General features: G+C 35.0%; 1 long non-coding RNA gene across 4 annotated transcripts in view; it reads right to left on the bottom strand.

Annotated features, from left to right (window-relative positions):
- The window catches only part of LOC138809618 (uncharacterized), an 82934-nt gene that overhangs the window by 17404 nt on the left and 52254 nt on the right, over positions 1 to 13276 (bottom strand). Inside the window, exons 4-6 of one of the 4 annotated variants that reach the window (XR_011366905.1) lie at positions 9410 to 9441; positions 8437 to 8615; positions 6580 to 6686 (exon numbers count right to left, since the gene is read on the bottom strand). The exons of the other annotated variants lie outside the window; for them this stretch is intronic. This is a non-coding gene — a long non-coding RNA (uncharacterized lncRNA). Of the gene's footprint in view, positions 1 to 6579; positions 6687 to 8436; positions 8616 to 9409; positions 9442 to 13276 lie in introns of those variants that run through there. 4 annotated transcript variants of the gene reach the window in all.

The raw sequence follows: 13276 nt of genomic DNA, 5'->3' as shown, positions 1-13276 counted from the left end.
TTTATTCATGTTTTATAGCTACTCTGATCTTTTCCAGCCAATTCTCAACAGAAGAATTAGCCATACACAGTTGTCATAATTTTTAATCCAATTCTCTCTTGAATTCACTCCCATCAAGATTTTGCATATCACACCAGAGAGATCATTATCTTCTCAACTACATGTTATTCCTAAGATCTTCCTATCTCATTCTTCCAATTGTTCAAACTTTTGAAAGCATCTCCTATCTTTTTATCTATCAAAATGTTCAGTCAATAGCTTCAAAACAAGATATGCTTATATCTGTATTCCCATTAACTTGGCCCAACCACTGCGATAGAAGGCTATCTGGTTTTTCACTCCTGAGTCATATCATGTCCTGTCTCTGCTCAAAATCTTTTGATGACTTTCCTATGACATGATTCACTTAAGCACACACACACACACACACACACACACACACACACACACACACACTCTCTCTCTCTCTCTCTCTCTCTCTCATCTATTCACAACCACCTCTCTAGTCACACACACACAGCATACACACACACACACATATACACCCTCTAGACCTCTAACCTCTTCAACCCTCCAACTTCTCCCTCTCTGTTTGTTTATTTCTCTACTACCATAGAACTCACCACTACCATCTCAAAGCTTTCTTGCGAATAATTTTCTCAAAGGCTTGACGCGGCTTGTCCCCACAGGTCCACAGACAGGGAGCTCAGTAAAGCCTTCCCTAATTACCTGATAGAAAGTTTGAACCTGACACCCTACATCCCATCTACCTCCTGTGTTTCAGTTTTCTGCTCCATGTGTATCCCTATTTATCATGCGGTGTCAACCATCAATCATGATATATGACAATATCGATATAATTTTACATGTTTGCATTTAAGGGTGCTTGCATACTAGCTTTCTGATGGAAAAGACATCCCAAATTTGTAACATCTTTTAAAAAATATTTTATAATAAAGATACTGTACAGAAGGGTTACAGTTACATGAGTAAGGTAATGAGTACATTTATTATCCCTTCCCTCTCCACCTCCCCAACTCCTGTCCCTCCCCCCCCACCCCTGGAAGTTGTAAAGTTCATTTTCAACATAGTGTCTGTATGTTTCATTGTTACAATGGGTCAACCTGTATCCTTGTTTCAGCATTTTGTTATTTCCCTTCCCTTCCCCAAATAACATATATGAAGTTTACAACTTGAGGGGAGGAGAAGTTGGGGAGGTAGGGAGGGAAGGGATAATAGGGGAAAAACAAAGGAGGGGGGAACAATGCTCAATAGGAAATGTACTCATTACCTTGCTCAGGTAACTGTAACCCCTCTGTACAGTATCTTTACAATAAAAATACATATTAAAAATGTATATACAAGATGCAGGTCACTAGAATCAAATACAGTGACAACAGGGGTTATCTTTTTGTTTGTTTTAATCTCATGGTATAGAGAGTTTAACAAATATGAATTTTGGGCCATCAACAGTGTCATTGGACGTTGAACTATGACATCATACTCAAAATAAACTCTTAGGAGATGGTGGGGGTCAACTTCCATAAATTGATTCCTGTTATCTCTCTTATAATATAAGAACTTTAATGGGAAGCATTTTAATATTTTTTCACAATCCTATTTTCTATATACTGTCTTGAGCAAAATTGGAGCTTGACACTAATTATAAAATAAATGAATAAAGCTCGAAAAATCCAATGAAAGAAAAAGCTCCTAATTTCTAAGAAACAAGGAAATCAAACACAAAAAAAACACACAACTGAGAACACAAAAAATACAGTGGATGCCACATGTTGCTACAGCACATATATTCGATATCTCCACAGATCTGTAGGAGTGTGTGAGTATATATGTGTATTTGTGTGTTTGTTAGCACATTCCTGTGTGTGAAAGAGACACAAACAGAGAAAGAAGAAGAGAGACAGAGATGATAAAAGTACTAAGGTTCAATAAATTTATGAATCAAGTAAACCTGCAAAGCAAAAAACCTTAGAGAGGTTTTATCTACTGCTTCTGGAGCTGCAGAAGTTTTCCTTGTGAGGACCAGGGAAAGACTCAAGGACAGAGGTGATTATAAAACACAGAAAGTTTTCAATCTTACTGAAACTTGACTAAAGTAAAGGAATGAACTCATATAATCATTCCAGAAGATGAGTACTAGTGTTCTACCACTTATTACCAGACAAATTACATTAGGAAAAGCATAAAGAATAGCCTTATGTTTAGGGAAGATATTTCTACTTTTCCCCAAACTATGTGCATTATAATCAATTACAGAGATGTCAAGCATACTAGGCAATCTCTACATCCCTCTCTGAGAGGGAGCAAAGAGAGTTGAACTCTACTCCTTCCATGTCAAAGAGATTTGAAATAGTATACCTAAGAAAGTGACAGTAAACTCTGTGCTTTTGGAACACTTTATGTGGCAGCAGTATTTAGGAGTGGTGGGGGAAATGGGGAGAATAAGAAGTTAATGTTTTGTGTAAGAGAAAAGCAATAAAATCTTGAACAAGTAACCTACTGGTAGAAATGAGGAAAGTCTTATTTGAAATCATTGCCTGTGATCTGTTCAGTTTGGGAATTGATTATATTTAGGTGGCAAAGATCATGCTGACTTTAGAAGTGCAAGACAGGAGAAGAATGATAATCTTCATTTGGCATCCCAGGAGAAAATGCAGGATTATTATTTCATAAATATTAATTGAAACTGCACCATATACCAGGTACAGAGCTAAACATCATGGATTAAAAGATGAACAAGACTTAGTTTCTTACTTTAAGTAGATTGAATTTCATGGGGAATGAATAAAAGTGATGAAAGGTGGTGATTTCAAATTGTGTTTGAGCTGCCAGGAAAGCTCCTAGGAACACTTGTTCAACAGGCCTTAGAAATATGAAACTGAAAACATTTTCAGTTTTATTTTCCCCATTGATATTTTTATTATAACTTAACAAAAAAACTTCCCCAGCAGTGCAATGATATTACCACCCATAGAAGGAATCAAAATCTGATTTTTTTAATAAAATATTTCTTCCTAGAGGAAAATGAAAACATTCCCACATAAACCATTATAATAAAACTATTCTGTGTTTCCACTATCATTATAAATTTAGTTACAGAAGGTCCAACTTTGGGGAAAAAACTTGTAAATGTTGTGTATGAGACCAGAAAATAAATGAAACTGCTTATGATTTTGCATGGTGGACTGAATTGTGCTCTACAAAATTGATGTCACCTATCTCTGTTCATCTAAATAAACAATTCTAGCCAGATTCTACAGGTAAACAAAATGCCAAAAGGACTTCTCCATTTCATAGAAACATGACTGTCACAGACATGAGACACTTTTCTGATCTAGAACAAAATGGCCAGTGTGAATTTGTCACTGTGGTCTCAGCATGTTATTTGACTGTATCTTTACATCAGTATCTGACTACAGTCTGCATCACGTAGGATAATCATTGATATCTAAACTGATGATCAAGGAAAAAGTTATGATCATGAATTACACAAAATTCATACTAATGTCTACTTCATTTTTATTCATGAAAGATACATGAATGTAATTAAGAGTTATCAAGCATCCAAGCCTCAGAAATTCATTATGGCTTTAACTACCTTGAACTTGACTGAAACAAAAACAGTCAAGAAAAAGCAGGTCTCACATATAACTGAAAATTTCTTCTTTCCCATACAGTTCTTCCCACTGTCACTCAGCATTTGACATACAGAGTAATATTAGAAATTTCCAAATGAAGGAATAATTAATATAGGCATAAATTAACACTCTGTTGTATGATTGTGTTGTTTAGGAGTGAACATGCAGTGGGAGTCAGGCTGTGCACTCTGGTAACAGCTTTGCCATGTGTTCTCCTGCTTGTGCCACTGCAATGAGGTACAGCTCACCTTGACCTCATGCGTAGTAGTCCCGTGGAATGAGACGATTCTCCTGGTGAGGATCTGCTGACTTGACAAGTGGCATGGACGAGAAGAAACAATTGAAATCTTCATTTAGAGAAAAAGGCTTACAACACATTCCCACATAGTACCAAACTGTATTTTATTTTCCGTGTTAAAAGAAAACTTCAAAGGATGTGGTTAGTGGTTTCCCCCAACAACTCAATATTCAATGTGTTATTTGTATGATATGAAATGTAATGATATGGTATGATATATATGTATTTGAGAGAGTTACATGTTTGAGAGATATACATGTATTTGTTTGAAAGATTTATTTAAAATCTGAAGGACCAGTTGGTAAGAGAGTTTACATGAAACTTACAGCTCATGGATTCTCATGGTCATAAACAATTATTGGAATGGGCATATCATGGTGTCAGAGCAGGTAGACATCATTTATCCCTTAAAATACTCATAAAAGCATAAAAAGATAGAATTTTGGAGCCAAAATTTTATGGAAGATAGAAAAAGTTCAACTTCAAACATCTAGTGAATAATCTTTTGATACATTACCGTGTTTATTTTTAAAAATATATTCTACATTCAGCTATTTCATCTCTAAGATAATAGAATAAGGCTTAACCTTATCCAGTTTCCTGATCCTGGGTCAGAGCAAAGGAAATGTGAGAAATTAACAAGTCTAAGAGCCAATCTGTACGGCCTAAAGTGAACAGACAGGAATCATGTCCCTTATTTTCTCTACTCTCTTTCTCTCTTTATTCTAGCTCTCTCCCTATTGTATATAGTATGTATGTATGTATGTATGTATGTATGTATGTGTGTGTGTGTGTGCGTGTGTATAATGTATAAATGTATATATACATATATAATTTTTGAGCATTCATAGAGTCAGTGGAAATATCAGCAATAAAATAGAGGCAAAAAAGTGGTGAAAGGTGTTGTGCTTCATTATAAGATGAATTATAGTGCTAATGTGAGAGAAATCAAAAGGACTTGGGAGAATACTCATATGGTGCTGTAGCAAGAACTCATCAGTGAAACAGAAAGAAGCAACTATATTCATTTCTGAAGAGAGTATCATTTCACAAAAAGAGAGAAATAAGTATAGTAATTAGTCAGCAAATGGCACTAAAACATCCAGTTAACCATGGGAAAACAGGGAAGATAAGATGGAAAGAAGGAAGGAGAAAGGAAAAAAGGAAGGAAGGAGGAAAACAAGGAAGGAAGGAAGGAAGGAAAGAAGGAAAATTTGTATATGAAACAAAAGAAGTATAAAAAATAGAGAATATGCCGATGAATGCTGTCAATACAAAATACTGCTTGAAATTTTATGACAAAAACTGTACCAAATAACTTAAATATTCTCTTTATTCCACACAAATGTTCAAAAACATATTATTGAAATAATAAATCCTGACCTAGTAAGATACTACATAAGAAGAGTTTAAAAGCAAGATATATTTTACCATTATTGATTGTCTTAGTAAATTAGAAACAGATCATATATTAGTTTCCATAAATATTGTAAATTTGGAATTTACAATATAATAAGTTATATATAATTACATACATATTATATATGTAATATATTAACATCAAATTCATGTTTCTGATTAATGAAAAAGAACTAGATGAAATTCTAAGTCAGGAACTAAATGATGGTAACCTTTGTCACCACCAGAATTTGTTATTAAGTCTCAAAAGCTAGACATCAACTGAGAGTGATTTCCTTATTACTGAACAGATGGGAAGGGGAGTAATTTTGTGGAGCTCTAATTGTTTATAAACATTTGCTATTCATTATGGAGAAAATTTGTACTTTTCTATCTTATTGACATCAGTTTCATCAGGTTCAGGTTTGACCAAGAAATTGTGATTGGAAATAGCTTAAGCACTCATGAATGACTAGTTTAAAGATTATATTTCACAACAATAGAAAAAAACATCCTTTTAAATAACCGATGAAGAAACAAAAATATAGCTTTTATTAAAAATATAACATTGTATTTATTTTTCACACCAGCCACTGGCCTAAATTACCAACAGATGTTACACATGCATATAAAGACTGACAATATATTAGCTATAATTGTCAAGAACTGAGCAGGAAAGAGTTGTACTTCAAGGTGTCAGGGTGATAAATTAGGATTACAAATCAACATGGAAGTAACAGTGCTGGTTTTATCCAGTTATTGAGATAATACAGCAAAGAGGATAACCAGAATAAAAGCATCCATTTCCCCAATGTTCTATTTTTTTCCATGGTGATAATCATATGTACCTGTGCAGATAGGTGGATCTTCCCACTGACCAAAGAACTCAAACAAAATACTCTTGCCTTTGTATGGCTTTTAGCCAGGGGAGAGACAGGAGAAAGAATTGGGTAGGGAAATACTAAACTGAAAGGCAGGCTAGATAAAAGATGAGTATATTTGGTTTTATTGAAATACCTTTGCATGACAAAATATACCATGAACCAAGTGAAGAACAATGAAAAACTAGCAAATAATTATTTTCAATTACACTTTAGTCACAGTCCTACTATAAAAACTGTATGAAGAACTATAAAGCAAATAGACATTTAAAAGACCAACAACTCACAAAAGAGCTAGAAGTATAAAGAGACTGTCAAAAATGTAAATGACTTACCCATATGAAAATATGTGCTGTATCATTCATAATAGAAGAAATGCAAATTAAAATTTACTAAGATACCATTTCTCACACATCAGATTGGAAAATGAAACACGGTGTGCTGTTGAGACTGTGAAATAAACAGGCACTGTTAGTACTTTCTGTAGGGACTGCAAAGGTGTAAATTGCCTATAAAATGGTTATTGGAAATATCTAGCAAAATTGTGTGTGTGTGTGTGTGTGTCTGTGTCTGTGTTTGAGCTAGCAATTCAACTTCTCTGATTCTATGCCAAAATTACATTAGCAAAAATAAAAAATGTATATGCATAATGTTATTTATAATAGTATCATTTGAAAATACTTGAAGATTAGAATATATATTCTAGATATACACATATACTATACAAATATATCTCCATGAATATATGCTTTTTCTAAGTATACATATATTTATATGTATATCTCCATGAATAAACATATATATTCATATATCCAAGGTACTAGGATGGCGTATATATATATATATACATATATGACTATATTTATATATGTAAATAAACTCATGTATGCATGTAATAGAGTACTATGCAACTTAAAAGAGTGATGATAGCTATGGGATAATGTCCTACATATATTGTTAAAATATTTTAACAGAGCATCTAGAAGTTAGCTCTCCATTGTCATTCCTTTTCACTTTTCCCAGAAGGTCAGTTGTGGATTCTATTTCATTTGGAAGTTCATCTTTCCTTTATGCACAATTCTGTTACTTTCCCTTTCTTTCTAAATATATTGCTTCCTATAAATCCATCCAAACTAACTCCACTCTATGCCCATCATGTTATGAGCTTTCTTGAAAGATCCAACATGTGACCATATCAGAAGTAGTTTCAGAGAACCAAATCTGGATGAGAATTGGAGCTGCACTTCCTCTACCACATAGCAACCTGTACATGGACAACAGGTAGCCCCTGTCACAACGTGGCAACACAATTCTTAAACTGTTGTCAGTGGGGTACCAGAATGTAATTCCAAAGTATAAGTATGTATTAGTTTGTGCTATTTATCAGTTACGTTAAAATACAAAGGAAAATATAACTAAAAGAACATTAGAATTGAGTGGCCTTCACTGAACTTGATCACTTTGAATAAGAAAACCTATAGCTAAGTTTGGATGATTAGCAACTAGGAACTAAATATGAAAACCTAAATGCCTCTTTATTTGTATAAGAGGGTATTGTTACTTTCTTAAGAATAACAAGGAGGAAGCCCTGAACATATTCCTGTGTCCATGTAAGAAAAAGACTTATGTTAGGGCAAAGTTTGTATTACTATGGAGAAAGAACAAGACCAACACAGAGAATATTCTCTAAGCCTCAAATTCCTACAGAAGTGACTATATCTCTCCAAAGGATAACAGGTCTCTCTTGCTTAAAAAAGATTCAGAAGCTTTGCCTGTGCAAGAAATTTGAAATTCCTCCTACCTGGGAGCATATTGGAGCTCATAAAAAAATAAAGCTTCAAAGAGTTACAGAACTCACCACATGTGATTGCAGGACCTAAGAGGGTTCATATGTGACTAGAGCTTGAGAGATGTTATTAAGGGTAACAAATAATAAACTTGGACAAGACAAAATGATTAAAATATCATCTCCCAAAATACAGGATGTGACTCCTTGTCAGAGACCTAGCAACATGATGCTAACATGATGTGAAGATACCTCTTAGAAGCAGAGAAATACTATCATAGACTAAGTGAAGTAGAAATGCCAAAGCAATATAGCAGATGGTAAGAGTAGGTATTTAAAAGCTAACAGAAGTGGGTGTGCTAGAATGTTACAGAGTGAATCTAACATGTAAAGACAAAATCTCACAATATTTACCCAAATTATAAAGCATGTGCTGCTCTCAGTGGTCCCTCAATGTTTTGTTGATTGTGGTTCTCCTCCAGGCTAGGGATATTGATAGAAGATATTACAGAATAGTGCCAAATAATAGCAATGGTAATGATAGTCTTAAGGCAACAGAGTTCAAGCATCAGGAATAGTTAGAAGTCAGTCACCTGCAATTAAGAGAGTGGCAAGATCAGAGGGATGGTGAGGGAAGGTTGAGTAGCCTAGAATTAGGGAAAATTTTGATAGAACATAGCTTATCTATGGGCAACTTAGATAACAAACAAAAATATAGCTCATTTTCACATCAAAATGTTTCATAGGAAACCTCAAAATTGGGGATTACTGCTTCTATAAAAAGCCATGATCCCTCTCTAGGCAATAATTGGACTCCAAGCCATTGATTAAGGAAGAGGTAGGGTACCAGGATGAATATAAATGCTCCTACATCTCATAGTCTTTTCTCTACGTGCCCCCCCCCCACATTTTGTTTTTTGTTTTTTGGTCAGTCATGGGGTTTGAACTCTGGGCTGTCTCTAAACTCTTCAGCTCAAGGCCAGTGCTCTACCACTTGAGCCACAGTGCCACTCCCGGTTTTCTGGTGGTTAATTGGAGAGAAGAGTCCCACAGACTTCCTGCCTGGGCTGTATTTGAACCTTGATCCTCAGATTTCAGCCTCCTGAGTAGCTAGGATTACAGGTTTGAGCCACCGGTGTCCGGCCCTCATAGGCTTTTTTTTTTTTTTAATCCAGAGTATGCCATTTTGGATCCTTTAAAAAAAAAGCCTATGAGGGCTGTTAATTGGATTAAGTTGAAGATATAAAAGGCTGTGTTTGGGGGTAACAATTTTCCTGGAGTGTCCATCCAGATTTCCATGAAACCATGAAGTCTCCATAAAGACTGTTTCAAAGTGAATAAAAAATATGCCCCAACAATTTATTTACTCATGGATATAGATAAATACCTTTAGGTAAAAGGACAAATCCTCTTCTGCGCCTATATTTAAGAAAATACAGCAAAAATTGATAAGGTATTTAAATATTTTGCAAACATTGGCATGCATAATCCTCAAAACAATCTATATGATATACTTACAATTAGCACTAATTGTGGTGTGTGTGTGTGTGTGTGTGTGTGTGTGTGTGTGTGTGTGTGTGCGCGCGCCAGTCTTGGAGCTTGAACTCAATGTGTGGGTTGCTGTCCCTCAGCTTTTTTGCTCAAGGCTATCACTCTACCACTTTAGCTACAGCTTTACTTCCAGCTTTTTTTTAGTAGTTAATTGGAGATGAAAGACTCATGGACTTTCCTGCCTGAGATAGCTTCAAATCATTTCTCAGCTGTTAGCTCTCTGAGTATCAAGGATTACAGGCATGGCATAGCTCTCTTTTTACTGACGAAAAAACTGAAGTACAAATATGTAAGTAACACTTAACATATCCAAACTCACAGATGTCTAGGAAACAGAAGGTGGAAAGAGAATGTGGGTACTGTAGCTCCTCAGCTCAAAACATAACACTTTATATAACACCTCCTATCAAGAAACTGTTTTAATGAAGTCATATATCTATCTTGATGATGTAGATATCTCACAGAGGGTATAAAGAAAATGTTTGATTGTACACGCATCCATCTCTACAATATAATAGTCAGCAAGTCACCAAAATGGTTTTGAAGCAAACTTTAGTGATAGGGGAAAGTGGGCATGAGAAAAGAATTAAAAAAATAACAGGGAAAACTGTAGTTAAAATTACCTGCAGTGACCATGAAGTTGAAGGAAAGATTTCATGAGAAGATGACAGAGTGAGATGTGAGACCCAGTTCTGAGTTATCTGCCCAGAGGAGCTGAAGGGGAATATTGTTCTGCAATGGAGCAGCAGGTGCAAAGGCCTGAAGGAAGAAGGAAGCATTGTACAGCTGAGATAATAAGCAATGCAGCTAAGGTTGCAAGACTTAGAGGGGTCATAGTGGGAGACAAGGCTGCCAAAGTGGGAACAGGCTTTAGGCCGTGTCAAAGATAGAGTCATTATCTCTGAAACAATGAAGAGACAGTCAAAAGTTTTAGAAAGGAAGAAAAGAGCCAGGTTTCATAATTTTAATATAGATCCCAGCACTAAAGAGGCATTAAATATTGTACCAGCATTAAAACCCTGGCCATGGAAACAGATTAAATTTTGGTCAGAATTTGTAGGAAGATCACTTAGGAACTATGTCAGTTGATTACAGATAGAACAATCAGCAAAATAAACAATAAAATGGATTCCAAAGTATTTTTTCATTGAAGTCAATTAGATCAAATTGTTGACTATTGTGATCAATTTGTAAATCATTTTAAAAGCGTATGAAAGCCTACATTGAACATGGATATAGCCCCAAGGTGTTTACCCAGTATGAGCAAGTGTACGGGATTCCTGGGTTTTGTCACCAACACCATACACTCACAAAGATAGACATAAATTTTTATTTTTTTTTATTTTTTTTTTTGGGTCCAGTTGTGGGGCCTGAACTCTGGGCCTGGGCGCTGTCCCTCAGCTCTTCAGCTCAAGGCTAGCGCTCTACCACTTGAGCCACAGCGCCACTTCCGGCTTTTTTCTTTTTGCTTATGTGGTGCTGGGGAATCGAACCCAGGGCCTCAGGCATTGCAAGGCAAGCGCTCTGCCACTGAGCCATCCTCCCTGCCCCAGACATAAATTTTTAAATCAAACTATATTTTAAAAAATTAATCCTGTACCTAAGAGAGAATAATGAATAAAAATCAAGTGCTACTTAAAATCAATAATATAATGATATTTGTGTGATGAGCTAGACATTCCACCAATAAAAACAATAGAACAAATGGGAAAAAATAAGTAACACAGAAGCACAAGAGTAGCTAGAAGACATCAATGAATTAAGGAACAAAAATAATACAGCAAGCCCTAGAGAAGAATAATAAACCCAAAAGCTGATTAAAAATAATATTATATAAAGATATCTGGCTATACAGACAAGGACAAAAACATAAAATTCAAGTAAGCAAAGAAGAACATATTATAGAAAGAATATATTAAAAGTCTAAAATAATCTGTTGGTCATAATGATTTTGAAAAATTACATAAAATTGATAAGTGCTAGCAAAACACAAATTCAATACTATGAGGACAGATAATAGAGTCTTGAAACAGTCAATACATATTAAAGAAATTAAGAAAAGCAAAATGTCCATGCCAACTGGACCCCAGCCACAATAGTTTTCTAAGTAACTTATTCAAGCAAATTTCTAGTTCATTTATGTTTTTTGTTTGCATGTTTTTTTGGTTTTTAGTTTTGTTTTGTTTTGGATATAGAAAAAGCAAAATATCACTAAGCCTCTTTGAAAGTATTTGGAGGGGAAAACATGTTTTGCAAAATATAGTAAAGATGTAAGCTTGACCAAACAGATACAAAGAACATTTACAGAGCATAGAAGGCTGTGTAATACTGGTACAAAACCAGACAAATGTACCATTGCATAGATGTAAAACCCCAAAACAGATATATATGCAGTAGCCCTGCAAGTCAAAGGGAAAAAGGAGAGATGATTTAGCACATAGTGTTTGGAAAAATGGGCTTATTACATGGGAAAAAATAAAACTAGCACCTCACAAGAGTATCTGTGGATGAAAGACCCAAGAGTGGAAAAAAAATACCAACAGGAAATATCTAATAGACAGAAGAAATCTAGTTATAAATGATGACAGCTTTTGTTAGGAGCCAGTACTTACTGAAAGTAAGAGAAATATAACTGTATTCCAAAGGAGGATTGACTTATCAACTACTAAAAATGCTGGGCTCAGAAAACCCCTATTTACATCAACTGATCTTGATTTTGTGATGCTAAAACCAAAGTCAGTTACTTCTCTTGTCAGGACAAAATACATACTTAGTTACATGTTTTTGGCCCCAAATTGACAGGTGGATAGAAGACATCTTTCACCGTCTTTTTAGAGAAAGGAGGTTTTTTTTCCCTAATTGAGAAAGACTATTTTATCCAACTTTTAAAAAATAAGTGATTTCCTAGAACTTTGGACTCGATGTCAAAAAGAAAAGCAAAAAGAACCTAGCATCTAGCCGTTGGACTCAGCTGAGGAGATTTAAGCCCCTCATGTGTGTGAGCCTGGAGCTATGTAGAGACAATAGCAAATCCTTAGCTCTGCTACTCAAACTACCATGATTTTGAGTAGTTTTTTATTTGTTAGCTTGTTATTTATAGCAGAGGCTTGAAATTGTTCCTTCCTGTTTGAGCATTCAATGAATTAATGTACGCAAAGTGACTTGCTTTGCTTAGCATAATGCTTAGCATATGTTTCCCACCACATCTTATATGGATACGTTTGGTAAACAATAAACATGTATGAGATTGAACAAATGTACATATGCACATTATGATCATCATCTTCAGGCAAGAAGCATATCACCTCCGAAAAGAATTATCCTTTTTTCTAATTTGAGCCCAATAAGTAGTAAAATAGTTTTCAAATGATCTGGAGCATGTATTCATATTAAAAAAAAACAATGCTAAGAAGTGGAGGGATTTCCATAAGTCAAGTAAAACCTTTATAATAGTTTCTCTTCATAACCATTCAGCTGTTCTCTGATATGAAAATGAAACATGAATAAATATTATTATAATTCTCTACTTAGCAATAATCCTCAAAGAGACAGTGCATTCTCATGGAATGCAACATGGAATTTCTTTCCTCCCTTATCTCCTTTCTCACTCCCTCCCTCAGAGGCTTTAGGAATGTGAAATTATTCTAGCATTCTTGCTGCTTATTAATTGTAAACATCGTCATCTGCCCTAAGCCAACATTTA

This window comes from Dipodomys merriami, unplaced genomic scaffold (assembly GCF_024711535.1).
Source record: "Dipodomys merriami isolate MVZ:Mamm:240054 unplaced genomic scaffold, mDipMer1.0.p SCAF_5, whole genome shotgun sequence".
Classification (NCBI taxonomy): domain Eukaryota; kingdom Metazoa; phylum Chordata; class Mammalia; order Rodentia; family Heteromyidae; genus Dipodomys; species Dipodomys merriami.
This window is presented reverse-complemented; position numbering and strand designations above follow the sequence as displayed.